At 40.0% G+C, this 22,860-nt stretch overlaps 1 long non-coding RNA gene across 1 annotated transcript; it reads left to right on the forward strand.

Annotated features, from left to right (window-relative positions):
- Positions 1-11,853: 11,853 nt before the first annotated feature.
- On the forward strand, positions 11,854-20,907 carry LOC127509019 (uncharacterized). The gene is made up of 2 exons (XR_007929102.1): positions 11,854-11,944; positions 20,023-20,907. It is a non-coding gene; the product is annotated as an uncharacterized LOC127509019 (long non-coding RNA).
- The last annotated feature ends 1,953 nt before the right edge of the window (positions 20,908-22,860 follow it).

Raw genomic sequence — 22,860 nt, forward strand, 5'->3', positions numbered from 1 at the left:
AGCAAGGTGCAGACACGGCTGGACTCGAGGAGGAAGAAGCAGGTTTTGGAGGAGGTGATCGATCACATACGCCAGTAGTGTCTGTGATCGATTCCCTCTCGTTGCGAGGGCGACTTTGCATTTGCCCTCGCCCCTTCTTCCTCCGCCTCCTGAGTTTTTGGTTTCATTTTACATGCTCAGGTGCTTCTTTAACAGTCAGGCTGACGGCTGGGCCCTTGATAATATTTTTCTAAGGCTGCCTTCTGGATTGATAGTGAAAAGTGCTTTTAGGCTTAAAAGAACTTTTGATTTCATCCTTCTTCATGCAAGAAAATAAGGAGGAGAAATCTTCGTTCTACAAGCCGCAGGAAGATAAGCTGGGTCTATATTTTTATGTTTATAAAAAGTGTTGACCTTGTTTTTCCTGTATAGCTTTCCTGAGCATGTAGTCAGTAAAGTTAGAAGGGGTTCTTTTTGGCAAAATAACTGAATCATTAGGTTGGCTAGTTTTCACATGCAGGCCGCATTATGGCCGCTATTTTGTAGCCTCCTATGTTAGAGTAGCTTCTCAGCTAATACTGTTAGTTTGGTTTGAGTTAGCACTCGTCACTTCAGTTATTTGTGTGCAGGTTGGCTTTAATCGGCCGCCTGGCACTATTGGCTTGTAGTGCTTCATTTTCTCCTCATATCTGAGAGGATTTAAAGTGAAGCCCAGGCTTTGCTTGTGTAACCCAGGTTACCAAGAGCCCTGTTAATGTAAAATAGAAAAAGGAATAAAAAAAACCCCATAACACTCGTGAATATGTAAATCAGTACTTTATTTTAATAACATTTGTGAAATTAAAAATAGGAAAATGCATAAATTCAAAAAGAAATAAAACTAATTTGAAAAATTATTCAAATAAAACAATGTGAAGATTGGTCCAATGAGGAGAGCGAAGAGTTAGCCCCGGCCTACGATCGGAGCTGTGCGAGAGAGAGAGAGAGGACGAAGCGAGAACGCGCGATGCGAGAGAGAGAAACAGTAGTTCCGACGCGGTCCTGAAAAAGAAGAAGAAACAGAATTAGAACACATAAATTAGCAGTTGTGTTAAGAGAAATAACAGATTTTTAGAGAAAAAAATGTGAATTGAACGTTGTCAGTCGATTATCACGGTTGATGCTAGCGCAAACTGTTACAGAGGAGAGAGAAACTTCCAGAGGTTAGAGTTTTGCCTGTCTGGAAACTTCATAACTAGAAAATTCGAATTCTCTTGCTAAGTGAAGTGATTAAATCCTCAATTACAGAGGTTGTTTTGTATAAATGTTCTGTAAATGGTGTTTAACCATCAAATGCGGCTGTATTATGTGCAGTAGTATATAAAAGATGTATAAAAGCTAATCCTTTGTTTAAAACGGGAGGAATATCGGGTGGATGTGTTAAATAACTGATGTTCAGATTTAAAAGTTATTTTAAGCAGTTTACAAGTGTTGTTTTAATGGTTTTTGTTGTGTATTCGAGCTATGGGAAATGGCTGATCGTGACGCACATGTGATACGGGCAGATGAGGCCTAAGCGCGTCATTTGAAAAAATGCTCTTAGCATGTCTATGCAAATTTCAATGTGTTAATGTTAAATGAACATGGAGTTAAATATGTTGAAATGTTGTTTATTCGCAGATTAACTGCTGTAATGATGTATATTTTGAACGGAATGTCTAATTGTATTTTTGGCCTTGTCTTTTGCAAGGTTGGGTTTTTTTTTCTGTCCTTCTTTTCCCTATCTTCTGTTTTTCCATCATCCTTTGAGTCGGGTGCAGCATATTTTCTGGAACCGGACGATCGTTGAAGAAGACTTTGAACTTGAACTGTCCCTGCATTGCACTAAGAGACTGCGAGCAGGAACTGGCGAGCCATGCCCATATAAGGATCGAGCTACGAGAATCAAGAAAGTGGTAGGATTGTGCATACGCTTTTCCTTCGGTTTTTTTTTCTAACTGAACTGTGTTGCTCAGAACTCAATTGCGGAAGAAGGATCTCGTGTAAGCAGCACTGAACTGGAGCTAAAGTTTGGTGAAACCCTAATCCACATTGGGACTGTTATTGTGAGCAATAGACAATAGATCAACAGTAAGGTTGATCTATTGTAAATTTTTTATTTTCTACTGATTTTTTACTCTCAAATTCCACTGTTCTTTTGTTTCGTTTAATTAATTGGTTTTATTTTTTTGTTGTTGTTGTTTTTCTGAAGAACAAGAGTGAAAAGGGTATTTCGAAGTGTCATTTGGAAGAATTGTATTCATAGTCAAACTCAAAGTTATTCTCTATATTAAATAAGCCAATTAAACCAAATTGAATAAATATGTGAAAAGAAATTCTATGCCCATATTAGCAGAGTAAGAGTCAGTTAACTTTATTAGGTTGAATCTAAATAGGTCAAAAGGAGATAGACAAACAAATAATAAAAAGTACTAAAACTAAATAGAAAATTTAAATATATAAGGGTTATAAGAAGAATACATTTTTTTTTTTTTTTCATTTATTTTATTCTCCATTACCCCTTTTTGATCACTATTTCCCTTTTTCTTTTTTTTTCCCATTTGTTTTGATGATGTATTGAAACTTTGGCTTATTGTTGTTGTTTTTTTCCTTTCATTATTGCATTATTAACATTCTCTTTAATACATCTTACCTGTTTCTAATGCAGCCAGTGTTGTCATCATTTCCTTCTACCCTTGTTGCTGACACATTCTCTTGAGAGAGCCTGATCTTCTAGTCACTGGTCCAAATTTAGAAACGGTGTATTCCTTTTCCGCTCATTTCCATTATTCACTGTTTGAGAGGGAGGGTTGCACTTGCGCCGCGACGCGAGTTACACTTCGCCCAGTAGGCCATAGCTAGCGGCTAGGCAAGAGCTAGGTTAGGTGTTTGTCTATTACATCACCCTTATTATTACTATCCCTTGTAAGGTTGTATAGTTCCTAGTTCTGGCCTCCTCCTGAGGGAGTTGTTAGGCCGTATGCCCATTTCCCCTCCGCTATTCTGTAGGTGCTATGGCTGAGGTTAACAGCTAAGGTTATAGGCTGTTATTAGCCTTCCTGGTGCTGTTTTTCCCAGGTGGGTTCTAAGCCTTGACCCTACATACATAAATATATGTGAGCTTACTCTAGTGCTGCCACAGGTTAGCACCTGGTTCCGTGATAGCAGGCTGTGATTAGCCTCTATCTAAGAACGCGGTGTTTTGTTGTAGTGCCCGGTTAGGGTTTGTGTTTCACTGAGTGCATCACCTGTTGGATTGCACACTCAGGTTGAGTGTAGAGAGTCTTATTTCTGGTTAGATTTAAAGATGATCTCTGTTAGCTCCCAGTCGATCATGACCACAGCAGCTGTTTTACATACACTGTAAATATTGTTGGCTCTTTATTAGTAGCCTCTTTCTAAGTACAGCTTGTATCTCGGGCGCTGTTGGTTTACGATCGCGAGTTTGCTCACGTATCTTAGCACTGCCTCAGGCTTATGCTCATGTTTGTTTGAGGTGGTAGGCCTTGTAGGCCTCCATTAGACCATGTTAGCATATTTTTTTGTACCATGTAATTTTTGGTACATTGCCTGTTGGAATGTGTAGGCTTAGCTCAGGTTGTGGTAGCTAGTTACCCACAATTATTTTGTTGGGTCTAGAGCTGGTCCCCTTTGAGCTTGGTCCCCATTTATGACCACTGGCTGGCGCCACATGTTGCTAAAAGTAGTAGGCCTTGCCAGGCCTCCTTTTCAGTTTTCATGTTGGCACAGTTGTGTGTTGGTTTCTATATGACTCATCACCATGGATAAGTCATGATTGCCACTAGCTGACGCCACGTGCATACAAGACGTAGGCTTTATAGGCCTCCTGTGTATCATGTTGGAGTTTGGCTAAGTACTCCTCTCAATTTGAGAGTAAAAGGTGCTTTTACTGAGTACATTTCTGAGTGGCTTGCCTCTCAGGGTGAGTTCTTGTATTAAAACCACTCTGCTGTTCGGTTTTTATGCATTTACTTCCTTGAGCATGGTCTCCTTTAGCTCTAGTTGAGCTAAGTAGTTACCTTGTTTATAACTTGGTTCTATTTTGCTCCTAGAACTTCAGTGGCCGCTAGCTGACACCGCGTGTGACAGGTAGGCCCTCGGGGCCTCCTTTGGGAACATGCTGGCATGTACCATTTACACTTCTTTACTAAGGAGGGTAAAGGGAATTTTATGCCACTGGTTGGCCAGGGCTCCGGGTGACTTATTAACCTCCTTTGCAGTTTGGTTATTTGTCCCGCCTGGAGCTTGATAACACTGCCATGAGCTGATGCCACGTGTCTGCTGAGGTTATAGGCCCCACGGGGCCTTTTTTAGCGCATGATGGTGCATGTTGTACTCCTCTTGCTTTAAAGAGTAAAAGGTTCTTTTACCGAGTACACTGCTCGTTGGATTGTGTTGGATGGACTGTTTTGTGGGCACTCACAGTTACTTAATCACATGGTTGGTCGTGCGCCCAGCATGTTAGGTTTCAGGTGAGTGGCCTTATAGGCCGCCCTTGGAATACCACCATGTGGTTGAGTTTTCTGGTGTGATATGTAGTTCTTTATCTAGAACTTTAGTTATGTTGAAGGCCCCATTCCGGCCTCCATGACTATGTGCCTACAGTATGGTCTGTCTGTTAGGTTGAGCTTCGTACTTCCCTTTGGGTTGACTGTGTAATTGTGCTTAGCTCCCTAAGCTGGTCATTGGTTGTAGACTTCTATGGAGTCTCCCGTTGAGATCAGCCCCAGGCTGGTTTGTGCTCCCCTGTATCAGGGTTTCTAGCGCACAGCCTCCTCAGTGCATTAGTCAGACAATGAGTAGATCCTAAGGTGAGTGGATTATACTCCCCTCAATACGAGGGTTCATAGCACTGAGCTGAGTTCTGCTCTCCGGGATGCCCATCTCTACGCGTGGGTTTGAGTTGCTTACTGTTCATTCACAGTCACTCTTACCTGCTCTCTTCTCTGAAGAATGCGTTACGGAGATTCTGTGTAACAGACAGGGTTGGCCTAGACTAGGTTTGTCCTTCGTCAAATCAGTTCGGCCTCCCTGGTGCCGCTGAGGGTGACTTTGTTCCCCTCTAGAGACTTTTCCATGGAAATGCTGGTCCCAGAAGCTCTGAGCAGCCTTGGAAGGCTTTCTGTGGAAGGCCTCTTTTAGGCTCAGCTTGGGCTGTTGGCCGTAGGGAATACTGTCACTGACAGCCTTGCGTGACCCAAGGGTGAGTTGCTTCTGGCGTTTCTCTGAAACTGCTGGACGTTTGTCTAGTCATCTGGCATGCACTCTCCTTCAGCATGGTGGCGTGGGTATATCTTTCCCCAACGTGATTTCAATGCAGAGTTGAAGTTCCCTTCAAAAGGGAACCTCTCAGGTTACATATGTAACCATAGTTCCCTGAGAACAGGGAACGAGACTCTGCGTTGCCCTGCCATGCTTCGGGCTGCAGAAAGCGGCGATGCGGCGCTTTTCAAGTCTAAGTACCTCAGGGAAAAACGGTGTTCATTGTGGTTAAATTGCACTTGTTTAACATAATGTAAGTAAACGGCTGACTTATTGAAAGTTTAAACAATGTAAATCGATGAGAAGATTTTGAGAGTCGGCTATAAAAAGATGTTTAATCATTATTACTGAGAGCACATCAAGCTAACGAACAGATCGAGACACATCAGCTTGTTAACACTGTTTTATTTAACGGAGACGTTGTTGTTAAGCAGTTTAATGAGATTAGAAAACTGAATCGGAATTAAAACGATTTTTTCCTCTTTTACCAGTGTTAATGTTTAGTTGATATTTAGTTGGCAACACAAGCTAATAAGTATGCATCAGCTTGTCAGTGTAGCATTAATAGATCGATCATCATGACTAATGTTTAAATACTGTTTTGACATTAATTTGCAGGGACTGATGAACACACCCGCGCCCTCATCCAGTGGAGAGTGGCTAATGAAGCCCTCTTCACTGGAAAACAAAATGCTGCCATCAAAGGATTTGAGGAAGTATAAAAATGAGGTAAACTGTATTCAGGTGCTGTTGACAGTGAAAGTAGTACATACTAACACTTTCGGCAGCTTACTGTGTTCTATTTTATGTTCTCTTTTATGTTTTATGCTTGATTTAAAATTTAGAGGGCAAAATTTCTGCCGCTCAGGTCAAAAGGAAGTGGGAAAACCTAAAACAAAAATATAAAGTAAGATTTTTTTATAAAAATAGTTATCCCCAAAATGTGAATTCTTTCATGATTTAATTATGCTAATGTTTGTCCATGTAATAGTAATGCAGTAATCTAATGAATATTATTGACTGTTTTCGGTATTTTGCTTTTACTTCTTTTTTTTTTTCTTTTTTTTTGTAGGATCTTAGATGTCCACAGACTGGTGTGAGCACCGAGGATGGTGAAGTTACAGCATCATGGAAATGGTGTGCTGTCTTGGATGACATCCGGACCAGATGTTGCTGTAACCTCACCTTCCTCAGTGAGGTCAACATCTGAAAGGACAGGGAGGAAAAGGAAGGACATAGAGGAGCTGATCTACCAGATGGAGGAGAAAGAAGCAGAAAGAGAAATAGAAGCGGTTGAAAGGGAGGAAAGGCGATGGAGAGAGATGTTGGAAAGGGAAGAAAGAAGAGAAAGAGAGAGACGAGAGCAAGAGGAAAGATGAGAACGTGAGGCCAGGGAAAGAGAAGAAAGAAGAGACCGAGAAATGAGAGAGAGAGAGAGAGGAAAGAAGAGACAGGGAGACAAAGGAGAGAGAGGAGAGGTTTCTTCAGCTTTTAGAGTTTTTTGCAAAAAATAAATAAATAATATTAATAGCAACTACACACTTTCTTTCCATTTATTTATGTTTTATTTATGGATTTTCTTTGTTTCATGTTGTTTTATCAAGTTTTATTGCAATGTTAATGTCCAGAGTTTAACAGTAGCTAGATTTGTCAGCTGTAAAGTGCTTAATATGTGGCATTGAGTAACAACTATTTTTAAAGCACTTATGTGCACACCGATTTTGTAGTAGTTTCCAGCGTGTTTTAAAAAAAAAGTTGACTGACATTGAGTGCAGCACTGTAGAGAAAAGACCAGACAGCTTTAAAATGTATTCATTTGATTTATTTATTTTCTAATTTAACATCTACATGAATCAGGTTGGAATCACTTTTGCATCAGGTTGTATAATAGAGTTTTAATTAACACCAAATAGAAATTTCTTAATATTTTTATAATGGTGTCAGGAAAATGAACTTCAGCATATTCAGACAAGTAACTTTAACAGACAGTTTTCAAAAAGCTCCTCAGGTTAACATGTAATCGCTTCTAGCACTCCCATTTATAGGACTTCACTTTTTTTTAAGGGAGGGATGGTTGGAAATCCAAAATTTCCCAGACAATTACCCCAGAAATAAGTAATTTGTAAAATTGAGCTCAAATAAATATAAATAATATAAATATAACCCACGAGTGACTGAATTTCAAAGAATTGTTATACAAATTCACACACACAGCCTTAGGCAGTGTGACAGTGGTTGGTGGGTGTCACCTCTGGGGACCACTGCAGCTCCGAGATCCCTGTCGATTAGCCTGGGGCTGCAAAATCCCCAGTTACCATGTGCAGCTGCGAGGAGGCCCAACAGGAGTCTGGTGATGGAGAGGCTGTGCACCGGCAGAGGAAATCTATAAATGGGTTTTTCGGGTCTTAAATAGTCTTAATTCACCCTTTCACAATTTTAAGTCTTAAAAAGGTCTTAAAACAGCAGACAATCTTAAGTTCATCAGGGCAATAAATGTACATGCACTGCCAAAAATGAATGACTTTAAAGTTTCTGAGTTTTTGTCCCAATACAAATAGATAGAACAGTAAAGGTTATTTCCATATTCTAGTGTTTGGGAGTTATTCACAGCTTAAACTATTTGTTTGTAATAAAGTAATGGAGATCAGTACAAATCTAGTTGTTGTTGTTGTTTTTGAATTGTTCGTAAACTTTCAAGTGTTGCTATGCCTGCTCCCTATGAATTTACATTTAGAGAACATATTGATGAGTTGTATTCCCTTCAAATTATTCAATAAACTTTGCTTAAAATGTTCTTTAATTTACCTTTATAAAACCTGCAGAAACGAAGGATGCACACAGTTGCAATGCACCTCTTTCCATCTACTGCTACTGCACTTTTCGCATCACAACACCCCGTGGGCTGTGCCCACACACACACCTAACTATTTTCAGGATCCTCCACAACCTCTGGATCAACAATGTTCCCGTTCTGAAGCCAGAGGTTATGGAGCACCGCACGGCACGCAACAACATCCGGCACAAAGGCAGGGCTGACTTCCAGGGCCTTGAAGAAGATGAAGCGCCAGTGTGTCTTCAGCATCCCGAAGGCTCTCTCCACAATGTTGCGTGCACGAGCATGCTTGGTGTTGAAGCGAGTCTGTACAGGATTCTGTACAAGCTCTCTATATGGTGTGATGAGGCAGATGGGCGTGCTCAAACAAGGATACCCAACATCTCCAAGGATGCATTGTCCTGCAGGTGGATACAGGCAGCCAGTGTAAACGGTGCTGTTCTTCAGCACCCTAGCATCGTGCACAGACCTGGGGTAACCAACAAAGATCTCGAGGAACTTTCCCTTGTGGTCAGTGATGGCCTGCAGCTGGACAGAGTGGAACAGCTTCCTGTTAAAATAGCATGCGGCGTCACTTGCAGGTGGCTTGATCCAGATGTGACAGCCATCTAAAGCTGGAGACCCAGCCAGCTGGGCAAAACCTGCTCCCACTGCCTTCTGGTCATCCAGAGGGAGGAAAGGGATCAGCCTCCTCAAAATACGAGACTGTCCTCCAAAAAAACTAAAAAAACCTTTTTACTATTACTCCGCTAGGTCTAAAATATACTGTTCGCTGCAAACATGATGATCTTAAATTTATTAATTATGAATTTACTATTAATAAATGTGTAAAGTTGCATAAAATGGAAATACTCAAAGTAGGCTAACTACGTTACCTCAGATGGATGAATGGTTGGATTCCACAGCTGGTAAAATAAAACATATATAAGACAATACAACATTTACTGTAGGAGCCATACAATTTACTGGTGACTTAATTTAAAAATCTGTTCTATTGTGCTTCTGATTTGGCAGTGAAATTCGCCGATTTTGGGTGCGTAAGATGTGAAGGATTCTATGGTCCAGTTAGTATTTTCACCCCATAATGGCGGCCGCGCTACCAGTGCGCCATCTAGTGGCTGTTACCCAAAAAGTATCTTGGATTCTATACTCTTTGATACCATATTTGATACCATATTCATACAATATAGAACGTACTTTTTTAACGGTCAGGAAGTATGTTCAAATTCAAATGTAGTACCTACTCATGTAGTATGCGATTTTGGACGCAGCCTTAGTAATTTAGTTTTGCGGCAGTTTCGTCACACAGTCGGGTAACACATCGCTCCCAGGTTGAAAAATATGGAAATTCTCATAAATACAGAAAAATCACTGAAGAATACTAAGTGGAGCTCCACCATGAAGGAAAAATTTGCTTCAGTAAGTACTGTACTGTTAGCTTTGTCTTGAAAGAGTTAGCAAACACACTCTGAGGTAAATCCGGTTTCATTCATTATTTGCTATGTTAATATTCATCATTATCCAGGGCTCCACATTTACACTTTATCCTGGATAAGTAGCCGGATTAAAACGTCAATAGCTGCGAATGATTGATTATATTACATTAAATGTAAACAGCGATAATGGATTATTTTTAAAATAACAACATAGATAAAAGTACACCATTGACCTCTAACTCCTGTTGTAATCTGTTGAGTCCATACTGACTGTGTCTACCCACCCCTTTCCATCCCCAAACCAGGGGCGTTTCCTCCGAGGAGGCAAGGAGGAGGCGCCTCCTCAAAAAAACAAGATGAGAAAATAATCGATACTACAAAAATAAAACAACGCAAGTGTTACAAAATTTGACATTAAAAAGTGTAAAAGTCACTCGTTTTTCTAAAGAAACACTGTCAAACAGCGACACCCGCAGGTAAAGTTAAAGCGGGGAGTCCACGTCTCTCTGCCTCCCTTCAGCTCACAGAAACAAAGCAGAGCCTCTATAGCGTGCGGTGGGTTTAGTGGGGGGTAATTGAGAATGAATGGAGGAAAGTCACATGAGAGGAGGCAATGCCTCAATTGCGCTATGATTGGATATGATCGGATACGATTGGACATGATTGGTTTGTGCGATAAATCCCGCCTCCTGTTTTCATGCGCATTCTCGTCGAATCGGCCTGAATGAAGACAGTGATGGCGTTAATGGGAAGACTAATTAAAAAGTAGTAAACAACTGTCACTTACATATCACCGCTTTGTGTCATGTAAAATCAAACTCGAAATGGCCTGAAAACATGATGACTCGGGGTTTTTTAGTGAGCAATCAGCGTGGTGAAATTAAAGGTACATCTTTGTGTCTGTGACAGTGTGTACAAGCTTGATGACTGCTGAAAATAAATTGACTATTAAAAATAAAAGCTGAATATTAGTTAATAATAATATAAATAATATATATTGTTTAAATTGTTACTGCCTTTAGTTATTATTTTGGAATAAATGTAAAAATGAGTAAAAACACTAACTTGATGAAATTTATACTTGGTTTTAATAAATAGAACATTACATAGTGTAAAAATAACAAAATAGAATTGTATTTGTTCTCTATTTTTATGTAATGTTAACTTAAAATTGTGTAATAGGGACATAAATGAGGACTTTGCCTCCTCATTTTAAAACACCACCGCACACCACTGCCCCAAACACATCTTCCACTACTGCGGGTCATCTCATCTCCTGCGCTTGTTTCGCCTGCAACGAGGTGCATGTTTCTGTTTGTGTTCCGGACGATTTTAAGGTCTGGTAGTGTGTGATCGTCAGTCGTGTAGTGTATGATGCCCAGTTTTTCTCTGTAACCATTTACAAAGTCGGCAAGTGTATGATGCCTGCTGTTTAAAAATCCATTCAGATTTTAAAAGTCGTGTAGTGTATTCCAGCCTTTAGCAAGACAAAAGAGCTGATAGTCAGTCCCTCTTCACCCCAGCATCCTATTGTTATTCATAATCAAAACAGTTGAAATAGTGGACAGTTTCAAATATCTTGGAGTAACACTGGACAACACACTTTCCTTTGATCAGCACATTATGGACATTCAGAAAATAAGTCATCAAAGACTGTCAGTTATTCATAAACTCAAAGGATTTTATGATGCTCCTCGATTATTATTGCTACTTTATCAAAGCATCATTCAGCCAATTCTATTGTATTGTTCTATTTGTTTTTTTAAATATGCTTCTTGTTAAAAACCGGACCAAACTCACAAAGTTGTCCAATATTGCTGCGAAAGTTATAGGTCTTCCAACACCTAACCTTACAGAACTCAATAACAGCTATTACATGCATTGCAATTTCAATAGAACAGGGCTCCACACATCCACTTAAAGAGTATTTAGCCCCACTGCCCTCAGGGCACAGGTAGGCTATAGGGCTCTGAGGTGCAGGAGAGCTCCTTTTGGAAAAAGCTTGATTCCCTCAGTCATTACATACCTTAACAACAGACATCGCTGAGTGTTATCTTGACTTATCTCTTTTTTTGCATGTGTGTTAAAGGTGCCCTAGAATTGAAAATTGAATTTACCTCGGCATAGTTAAATAATTAGAGTTCTGTACATGGAAATGACATACAGTGAGTCTCAAACACCATTCTCAATCACTCCTTCTTATGTAAATTTGATTTGTGCAAAAGACCTCTGAAGATCAGGTGAATCTCAACATAACACCGACTGTGACGCAACAGTCGGGATCATTAATATGTACGCCCCCAACTTTTGCAATACCAGCCCATGTTCAAGGCATTAGACAAGCCAGTATTAACATCCGGATCTGTGCACAGCTGAATCATCAGTCTTTATGCAGGTAAGCAAGCAAGAACAATAGCGAAAAATGACAGACGGAGCAATAATAACTGACATGCATGATATCATGATATTTTTAGTGATATTTGTAAATGGTCTTTCTAAATGTTTCGTTAGCATGTTGCTAATGTACTGTTAAATGTGGTTAAAGTTACCATCGTTTATTACTGTATTCACGGAGACCAGGGCCATGTCATTATTTTCATTTTTAAACACTTGCAGTCTGTATAATTCATAAACACAACTTCATTCTTTATAAATCCAACAGTGTGTAATGTTAGCTTTAGCCTTGTTAGCCACGGAGCATAGGCTACTATCAAACTCATTCAGAATCAATGTAAACATCCAAATAAATACTATACTTACATGATCTGATAAGCTGCATGACAAACACTTTGTAAAGATCCATTTTGAGGGTTATATTAGCTGTGTGAACTTTGTTTATGCAATGTATTATAGAGTTGCGAGCTTGGGGGCGGGGAGCGCGAGCATTTAAAGGCTAAATAGTTTACCAATTTACATAATGTTCTTGAAAACTATTATACCGAGCAGCAGCCCCCTATATTTATGATTAACAATCAAATGATTAATTAGTTAGAAACTAGTTGCTATGAATACAGGTGCCATCAGTTGTCTTCTTATGAATGACTTGTTTGTCACTGAGTCAGTGTTGCTGATGCAAAGTAGGCCCTTCGTTACCAAACACCAAGTAACTAAATTAGGATACAATTATGAGTCATTCGCAAACTGTTAAACATTAGTTACTTTAAAACTGACCTTCATCTGGGAGATCACAGGGATACGTGAATATTTGATCTGTTAAAGCCACAAAAGGTACATTTTCACCGCTTATTCAGTCGCTTATCCTTGATTTTGTGGAATCATGGGCTTTGTTGTCTTTACGTCTACAGCCCGTGGAAAAGAACCGGGACAGAACTCGGTCAGAAATCATGTTTATGGATGAGAGTATTAAAGGATTAATCCACTTTCAAATAAAATTTTCCTGATAATTTACTCACCCCCATGTCATCCAAGATGTTCATGTCCTTCTTTCTTCAGTCGAAAAGAAATTAAGGTTTTTGATGAAAACATTCCAGGATTATTCTCCTTATAGTGGACTTCAATGATCTCCAAATGGTTGAAGGTCAAAATTAGCTTTAGTGCAGCTTCAAAGGGCTTTAAACTAGGGATGCACCGATCCGCCTTTTTCGCTTCCGATACCGATTCCAATACCTGGGATTCAGTATCGGCCGATACCGATCCGATATGCAAGTAATAAGAAAAGTGCTAAATTACCTAATAAACTGTATGCCTCACTTAGGGCTGTGACGGTCGGCATGACAACCGCGCCACTGCGGTCGTGGAGTGTCACCGGCGGTAGTGCGACGTGTATATAATATATAATCTCAAAGGTCGCGTTAACTGAAAATTTTCCGTCAATGATGGAATTTTTTTTCAGCAGTGACAGAAAAAATCTGCAGCCTGTCCGTCATTTTGACAGATTATGTAACTTGTAACTTGTAACTGTAATTCCCACCCCTGTCCAGTAGGTGGTGAGTGCGCTCCAGTGTGGCAGCAGAGCGCGAGTTCAGTCTCCAGAATAAAATGAAAACAATGCGTTTGATTACACACACCCAGTTTGTCCATTTTATTATATATTATATTATAATACTTATGCTTACATAATTAAGTTTCTAATCCATTTTGTTTTAAATAGTTTGTTTTATTTTTCTATAAGTTTATGGTCAACGAACGGCTTTTCTGAGGTATACGTGAAGTTTACAACACTGATTGAACTGGCGTGATACAGATTTCGGTAAGCTACTGTATCTTTCAACATATTTTTTTGATATTCATTCATGTTTGTTTCCTTCTGTAAAGTAGTAAAGAGGAAGAGATGATCGTGTTCACTCACAATCCTCAAAAAGTGTTGAGATGAGATGAAAGATGAAAACTGAAAAGTGACGCAGACTTTGTTTAACTTTTTTTTCATAATACTTTATTTTCATAATATAAATAAATGCATAGCCTAGGCCTATTTGTTTATCCTATAAGTTTGTGAATAAACATGAAAATGTGGACGAAATCAGAAGCTATTAAATGTCTTATAATTAAAATATAAAAATTAAAATGATGCAGCAACATATGATAGATAGGACAGAACATAAAAATGCTATTAGCAATCTTTCATTGTGCAAAAGTATTATAATATGAACGGCTCACATACAGAGCGGCACAAAGCGCTTATGCGCATCCCGTGTGCAGAATGATGCGCTTGAAGCATCATGGAGTCACAGCGCGCAGCGGCAGTGCTTCGCATTGAAAAGTTCAAAGCACAAAGTGAAGATATATTGATGCGTATTGTATCACCGGTATCTTGATTAAGTATAATAATAGAAACATTGATTCATCTTGGAGAGTTTCAGTGTGTTGACTGTCGTAACCGACCGCGACACGCAGTTTGAATGCTGAATAGAGAATGACTGACAGCCGCAGCGGAGGGAGGCATTTACGTGAACTTTAATTTAACAACTTAAATATTTATCTGTACCTCAAATTAAACTATGGAATGGCTTCAGAACACTTGGAATATAGTGCACAGAAACTTTCTGGTGCTTTTTAATGTTTTTGTGCCTTTTGTGGAGCCTAACAATAACACAGACTATGTATTACAGCCATATACTGATACGCACAGTATCGGATTTGGATCGGTCCCGTCCGGCCGATACCCGATCCGGCAGAAATGGCAGTATTGGAGCCGATACCGATCTGAATATCGGATTGGTGCATCCCTACTTTGTACGATACCAGACGAGGAAAAAGGGTCTTATCTAGCTAAACGATCTGTCATTTTCTTTAAAAAAAAATACAAATGTATATGATTTATAAACACAAATGATCGCCTTGCAAGTGCTTCGCCATTCCACATTCCGTATTCTTCAAAAAGCTTACACTGTATGTCTTGCGCCTTCCCTATTCAACTTATGGAAAAAACGGAACTGGCACCGTGTTCATTCCGTAAGTTGAATAGGGAAGACGTAGGACATACTGCGCTTTTTGAAGAATACAGAATGGCGGAAGCACGTGCAAGGCGATCATTTGTGTTTATAAATCATATACATTTGTATTTTTTTTTAAGAAAATGACCAATCATTTCTCTAGATAAGACCCTTATTCCTCGTCTGGTATCGTTTAAAGCCCTTTGAAGCTGCACTGAAACTGTAATTTTTTACCTTCAACCATTTGGAGGCCACTGAAGTCCACTATAAGGAGAATAATCCTGGAATGTTTTCATAAAAAACCTTAATTTCTTTTTGACTGAAGAAAGAAGGACATGGACATCTTGGATGAAATGGGGGTGAGTAAATTATCAGGAAATTTTATTTGAAAGTGAACTAATCCTTTAACGTTACTGTAGTATGAAACAGAGCAGGACCGAGTGATGTTGGAGCTGAACGAGACCGCTGGAACGATTGCTAATGAGAGACGAACACGACACGTTTTGAGAGCAGCTGAACTTTTATTATGCCACAGTTGCCGCTTCCGCTTTTTTCGGTCTAGCGTATGTGGGGTAACGCAGCGCTGTTTATCATATTAGATACATTTGAGTTGACAGTTGTTATAATGCTACTCTGTGCGTTCGCTTAGCAGCTGCTATGAGACACTTGTTGCACACTGCAGTAAGCTAGATCAATATTAGTCATGGTAAAACATGGTACTCGCGGTAAATCAAGAAAACGAGATTTAAACAAGAAGCTATATAACATGCTTAGTTTTCTGTCGATGAATGAATCTCATCTGTCAAATAAAACATATAATATATTTTATTAGACAGATGAGGAATATAATGCGTCTTTGGTGTTCCTGTGGTTTCTACAAAATAAAACCAGAAACCGAGGGTAACGCTGGTATGATGTCATTGAGAGGTACAGCCCGTGTCCTGGTTAAAATTGCTTATTTCTCTGGATTTAAACGTTCTTGGAAACATTTGGGATAATGTAAGTACACAAGTCAACAAAATATATTGTTCTAGTGGTTTTTGGATATTTTAATCCAAAAATCCTGCTGTACATATTGTGCCTTTAACTGGTTTGCATATGTCAGATTTATTGCATGACTCAGGCAGAGAAAAGCTATCAAACATTGTTTACTTTTTTAAAATACAAAAATACAGTAGTTTACTTTGATACACTTAAAATTAAGGTATTTGGTATTTTATTTTAAAATACATTTTGATGTATTTTTGCCCAACCCTGATCTTAATGTTTTAACACTTAGTTGTTATTAGCATGTAGCTATACACTGCTAGTATGTGTAGCATTCTGTAAGTCCTGTTTGCTAGCACGAGTAAAAACAAAGCCACTAGATGACAAGCCTGCAACCGTTAGCCAAAAAAGCATAAGGGCTAACGCTAACGCTGTGGTAAAGACTGCCAGTAAGCAGGGAAGGAGAGCAGAGGCCGATACACGATAGGCTGAGAGGTGCCGCATGTGATTAAGTTAGCCGTTACACTTTCTCCAATGGTAAGAGATACAGACCCTCCCATCTCTCTATAATAATACAGTCTCTGGTAAAAAGAGCCAACCCATCTCTATATGATGATCTGATGCAGAGATATAGGTCTTGCTAAACGGTTGCTAGGGTAATCTGTGTGGTTGCTAGGGAGTGGCTTGGCAGCTGCCAGTGATGATACTCCAAGCACCACTAATGATAAGTTTAAACAACATTTCAGCTTTTTCAAGTCAACTTAATAATGTTGCTTCTGTGTTTTGAGTCCTAAAATACACTTGATTACAAGATGTTTAACAAATCTCAATTCTACATTCATAAATTATAATTGATGTGACACTATAATAGAACTAAATGAAGGTGATTTCCATTAACAAACAGAGATTGAGAAAAGCACAGAAACACACACTGATCTGTCTCGCACACTTTTATTCTGACATGATATTTCAGTGACATTATTAACGTAATGAAGAGACTCTATAACATCTCACTGTTACTGATTCGTCATCAGCTCAAAGCATTATGGGTAGAATCTCTCTACAGGAGAATTATGGCAAAGTCATTTCAAAGTGCCACACTTCCTGCTGCCAACAGGTGGCGCTTTGACCGTAACCGAATATTGCGATATAGATGTGTTCAGGCCTGGACTATTATCGAACATGTGAAGTTTGGAGCAGATCGGACATCGTATGCCTGAGTTACAACAACTTCCTGTTTAATGGCGTTAATCGCATACATTAGCACTTAGCTAAGTGTTTCATGATTTAACGTGTTTCTAGTATGTTTGGTACTTAATGGCATATTTAAATGTTACTGGGAGTGAGTTACAGTGTAAAGCATGCCATTTCCTGTTGCCAGCAGGTGGCGCTACGACTAATTGAATATTGGCATATAGACATCTTTAGGCCAGGACTCTTATCACACATGTGAAGTTTGGGGCAGATCAGACATAGTATGCCTGAGTTACAACAGCTTCCTCTTTCATGGCGAAACATCAGACTTTGTCAGGCCGCCACGGACACACCCTCCAGCGAAAACTCAAGATCTTTGCAATTTAACATCGCTAAGGCCTAATGATTATTTATTTATTATTATTTCACAATTTAACGTCTCAAAGCAGAGTCCTGCACGCGGGCGGGTACCCATGGGTACCCGACGGGTGACCTGCTAATATTAGATGTAACGGGTGAAATAATATTTACGTGTCGGGTGCGGGTCGGATGTGCGGTAAGCACGGTCCAATAGCCAAGATTATTTCGACTCAGTCCGGTACACAGTGATAGGCAGATGCTTCCAAATGGTGCCGTGATTGTGTTCACGCTCTGTCTGCAGACCTTTAAAGGCTTCTGCGCGACTTGCCCCTTTAGGCACTGCCAGTTGCGCTGCATCTGATTGACTGCTATAGTGATTATATTAAAGGGAGCGCACTTTTCTTGCTTTCTGTATTTAATCTATTCACATTATGAATAAAAGTTTTAGCCTATTGTTCATGCTGGTGAAAAGAGGACCAATGGTCACATATACACTGCAGAGTTTCAGAAGAGCGGCGTTTAAATCCAGAGTGAAAATATATATTTAATGCAATCAATGTTTAATACATTGGGGGAAAAATGTTCAGGCTTCATAATGTGCATTATTAATCTATAATTATTATTATTAGTAAAGTTAAAAATTAACAATTTATTATATATGCCTATATATTTTTTTTTATCAAATTATCCAAATTTAGCCCTAGTTTTTTATTATATTATTTTATTTGAACCTTTTATGCATTTCATATTTATTATATCACCTCTGTCTATGATTATGATCTGTAAGATAGCCACCACACGCAGGAGCTCTCCAAAACTCCCTCCTTGATATCACATCCAGTGATAGTCAAGATGGAATTAGCAGACGTAAAAAAAAAATTCGTGCTAGTGGAAATTTCAAAATAGTACACAATTCGTCGTCGAAAATCAAGTCCGACCTTTGGGAGAAATTTGGAGTTACCGATAGTGACAATAACATTGTAGTCGGCTTCACTGCATGTAAAATTTGTCTTAAAGTCTTAGCTTATGAAAGCCGCAAGACTGGGATATCGTCGTTGAGGAAGCACATTGACAGCTGTTGCATTTCAAAAACTAGTGGTACAATCGATCGTTACCTTACCAGGAAAACTGAGCTAAATGTGCCGCGATGGGAAGACAAGGATGCTGTAACTCAATTAGCTGTTAACTTTGTGTGCAGTGACATCAGATCTTTTGAAACTGTGCATGGTGATGGATTCTTTAAATTGGCACAAAGCTTGATTGACATTGGTGCTCGGGCAGGCCGTGTCGATGCTACTCAACTCCTGCCGGACCCAACAACTGTCTCTCGCAGAATCAGCAAATATGCAGAGGAGGTTCGTCAAGGAATAATACCAGAATTGCGAATGCAGCTTGGTGAAAGCAATAGAGCAGTCACTCTCGATATGTGGACAGATGATTACAGAAAAACTGGCTATGTCTGCGTTACTCTGCACTATATCAACAACAAGTGTGAGTTAATTGAGAGAGTGCTCTGCACGTCTCAGTGGAATAACGAACTACGCAAAACAGCGGACAATGTTAAGGCAGCCCTTATCAATGCATTAAATAAATTCGGCCTTGATGAATTTTTCTCGAAATTGGTGTATGTGACGGACAGAGGGGCAAATTTAGTGGCAGCACTTCATACTGTTACACGGCTGAGTTGTGCTGCACACATTTTCAACACTGTCTTGTCTACAAAGCTATCAAAAACGTCTGAGGATGACGTGTTTGGAGAAGAAGTGACTGCTCTCATTGACTGAAATCGCCAAATCGCTGGTCACCTACTTCAAGCAGACAAACCTCCAGAATCGCCTCAAAAGAACACTCAAAACATCCGTGGAGACACACTGGAATTCTGTTCACACGATGCTGGAGTCTATTAGTAGTCAGTATGAGGACATTCGCAAGCTTCTGGAAGAACGGGGGGAAGTAGCCCGCCTGACAAACTTGAATAAAGAAGCAGTGACTGGCATCGTCGCATTTCTGGAACGATTCAAGGAAGCCACCAAAGCCTTGGAAGCATCGAAAACTGCGACTCTTCACTTGACTATTGTGTGGCTTCAGAGTCTCAAACATCATTTACAAGACTCTTCTACTGATAGCTTGACAGTTTCTGCACTGAAGGAAAAATGCCTCAACATTTTGTGTACAAAATTCGAAATTCATCCCCTACACAAACTGGCCATGTACATCCCAAACTGAAAAGTCTGAAGCTACTTGAAGACAGAAGTGAAGTGACAAATGTGCACATCCATGTGCGATGTCTTGTGAACGGTGAGTGATTAAGAAGCCTCTGCCAGATGGTTGCTGGTTGTCTATGCAGTGGGCGGGACTTTTTACTTTTAGCGAATCAGTTTTGGGTTAAGGCAAATTAGCTAGTATTAATAAGCTCAACAGCCTACCAGTATTTGCGCAATAGACACCGATGAGCTGCTGAAAATATGTAATCTCATTTCTCACCGTGGACTGGACAGTTTTTCTCAACTTTTCTTTTTCACTTTTTTCTTTTGTCTAGAATTGAAGGAGAAGCACGGAAGTCCTGAGCAACACGTGCGCTCCCCACTACCTGAAAAGAGGCTTTGAGGAGTATCGCCAGATACTTTATCAGATGTAGAAGACTCAAGTGACGAGGCGGCCCCCTCTCAGTGCCAGGACAAAGTAGCTGCGCATATCGATTTCAAAATCAAGACGACAAAGGATGATTCTTTTGATGTGCTGTCTTGGTGGAAGGAGCATGCAGCTTTATTCCCCAACTTGGCTCAGATCGCAAGATCTGTCATAGCCATCGCAGCATCAAGCACCGCAAGTGAGAGAGACTTCTCCTGTGCTGGATTTGTAATTCAGGAGCGGAGGAGTCCACTTAAACTATCAACAGTTGATGACATTCTGTTCTTACATAGTAACCTTATGCACCTTGTGTAATTTCTCTCTCTCGCTCGCTCACTCGCTCTCCCTCGACACTGCTGCCAAGCCTACATATTTTTCGTTAGCCTAATAAAGTTTAAGGTTATTATTGGTTATGACAGTAAAAGCATTTGGCTATGTTTTTTAATTTATGCCTTTTAGACCTCTAAGCATATAGCATTACCCAGTGATGTGATTTATGCACAATTTGTTCACTTGATTTTTAATTTTATATAGTTTACACAGGACAGATGATGCTCTCTCTCTCTCTTTCTTCTTCTTTGTTGTTAACATGACGGGCTGCGTGTCTATTAATTGTTCTTGCATGAACTCATAATGCGTAATGTTTATTGCTTACGTTACATGAAAAAAAAAAAAAAGGTTTTTAATGCGGGTCGGGTCGCGGTTTTCATGTCAAGCGAGTCGGGTCGGGTACGGAATTAAATTAGTGTTTCTGTCGGATATCGGGTCGGGTGTATTGTTAATAAAGCGGGTGCGGGTTTATCAAACATGACCCATGCAGGACTCTGCTCTCTAGGGCTGGACACATGAGGACGTTAGCCAGACTCTCTGGGATAATACCTGCTGCCACCGGTAATTTTTGGGAGCCACTCTATTACAGGAGGTGCAAGGTGTTTGAGTGGTGGAGGGAGTGGCTGATGTTGTGTTAGTAGGTTGAGTGCTGGATGTGTGAGTGAGAGTGGCATGAGTGCTGGATGGTGTGGCTGAAGGAGTGGTGGGAGTGATGGATGGAGTGGCGTCACTGCAGATAGGAGCACTCTCACCACCTAAGAAAGTAAAACGTATGTGAAAATCATTAGCACACTTGAAAAGAAATACAAGTAGCTTAGAGGATGAATTATCATTGTATTAATGTTAAAATTACCTGGGTTGTGTCCACAGCACCCCTGGACAAATGGAAAGATGCCAGCCTTGCGGAACCCAGCCTTGATGTTTTGGGCTGTGACAGCAGTGGGATAAACGTTTTTGAGGAGAGGTGAAAACTGCTTCTTCCCCACAACAAGATCCCCTTGAACCAGACCCATCCTGGAAGCCATGGTGGAGAAAGCAGTCTTCAGTGGATTGAAGACGGCAATATCCAGGGGTTGAAGGATGTGTGTGGTGTGGGCAGGCAGGCAGAGAATTTCAATTGTGTTTTCTCTGCAGTACATGATTACGTCTTTTGAGACATGTATCTCGTGTTGGTCCATGATTAAAATTAATGGTCTCTCCTCAGGAGCATATTTGATGAAATCCTGGAGCCATTTCAGGAAGAGCTCCGAGTCCATGTAACCCTTCTCCTGGATGCCACAGAGGGCGTTGGGGGGCCTATCCAGCCTATAGGCACTACTTGAGAGGCAGCCGGGGTAAATGATGAAAGGTGGAATGCTGTCCCCGGCTGCGTTCACACAGCAGTGCACTGTGATGTGCTCCCTGGTCATCTACTGCTGCTGGTACACATGTTTTCTCCCTGTCTGGCACAGGACCTTTTCCCTCGATCGAGGCTTGTCTCCAAAGCCAGTCTCGTCGCAGTTGTAAATGAGGTGTGGCTTGTTCTCCAAACTATGTTTGACATAGAGGGCCTCATACAACTTGAAGAAGCCTTCAATGGCCTCTGGTGTAGCACCATGAACTCTGGCTCTGTCCAGAGAATCTGCCGTCCGTGAGGTCAGTTCTGGATGGCGGGCCTTAAACCTGGCCCACCAGACATCACTTGGCCCTTTCTCCATGTTAACAGTGGTGCTCTGGGATCTGCTACTCTCTTTAATAATCCCAATAGCAAGAACTTTGACCAGAGATCTTGTTAATGGAAAGCCATGGTCCGCCATTCAGAAAATAAAAGAAATGAGGGCCTCTTCCTCTGCAGGTGTCAGGGCCGAATTAGGATGAGGGTTGTGGGAATATTTTTTTTTTTGTAGTCTTGTAGAGTTGTGTGTGGTATGTTGTATTTCTTTGCTGTTGCCCTCAAGTTTGCTCCTGCCTTCACTTCCTCAACTGCCTTTTCTAGCTTCTCCCTTGTGTATTGCTTTTTCTTTCCTGACATCTTTTGATTTAACATACTGACTTTCCTTTGAAACATTAACATTAAATTTTAATTTAATCATGTAACTTTGAGTTATATAATTACCAAATCATTTGTTGTGTAAAATCTTTTTAAATGTCTATGAAAAATGTGTGTATGAAATCTTTTTAAATGCGTGTATGAAATCTTTTTAAATATGTGTGAATATCCTATCATTGTGTTTAAGTTAACATTAAATAACGTAATGTTACTTTTTATGAAAAGTTGGCTATGAAATAACATCACAATCATTGGAGTTATAGTTCATGTTTAACTTAATTTGTTAAAGACAATTTAACATGTTTAAATATTCAATTCATGTAACTTAACATTAACTTAATTGACCCTTTATGAATAAACACCATCACTGCACGCAGGATGATGGGC

This window comes from Ctenopharyngodon idella, chromosome 3, assembly GCF_019924925.1.
Source record: "Ctenopharyngodon idella isolate HZGC_01 chromosome 3, HZGC01, whole genome shotgun sequence".
Taxonomy (NCBI): domain Eukaryota; kingdom Metazoa; phylum Chordata; class Actinopteri; order Cypriniformes; family Xenocyprididae; genus Ctenopharyngodon; species Ctenopharyngodon idella.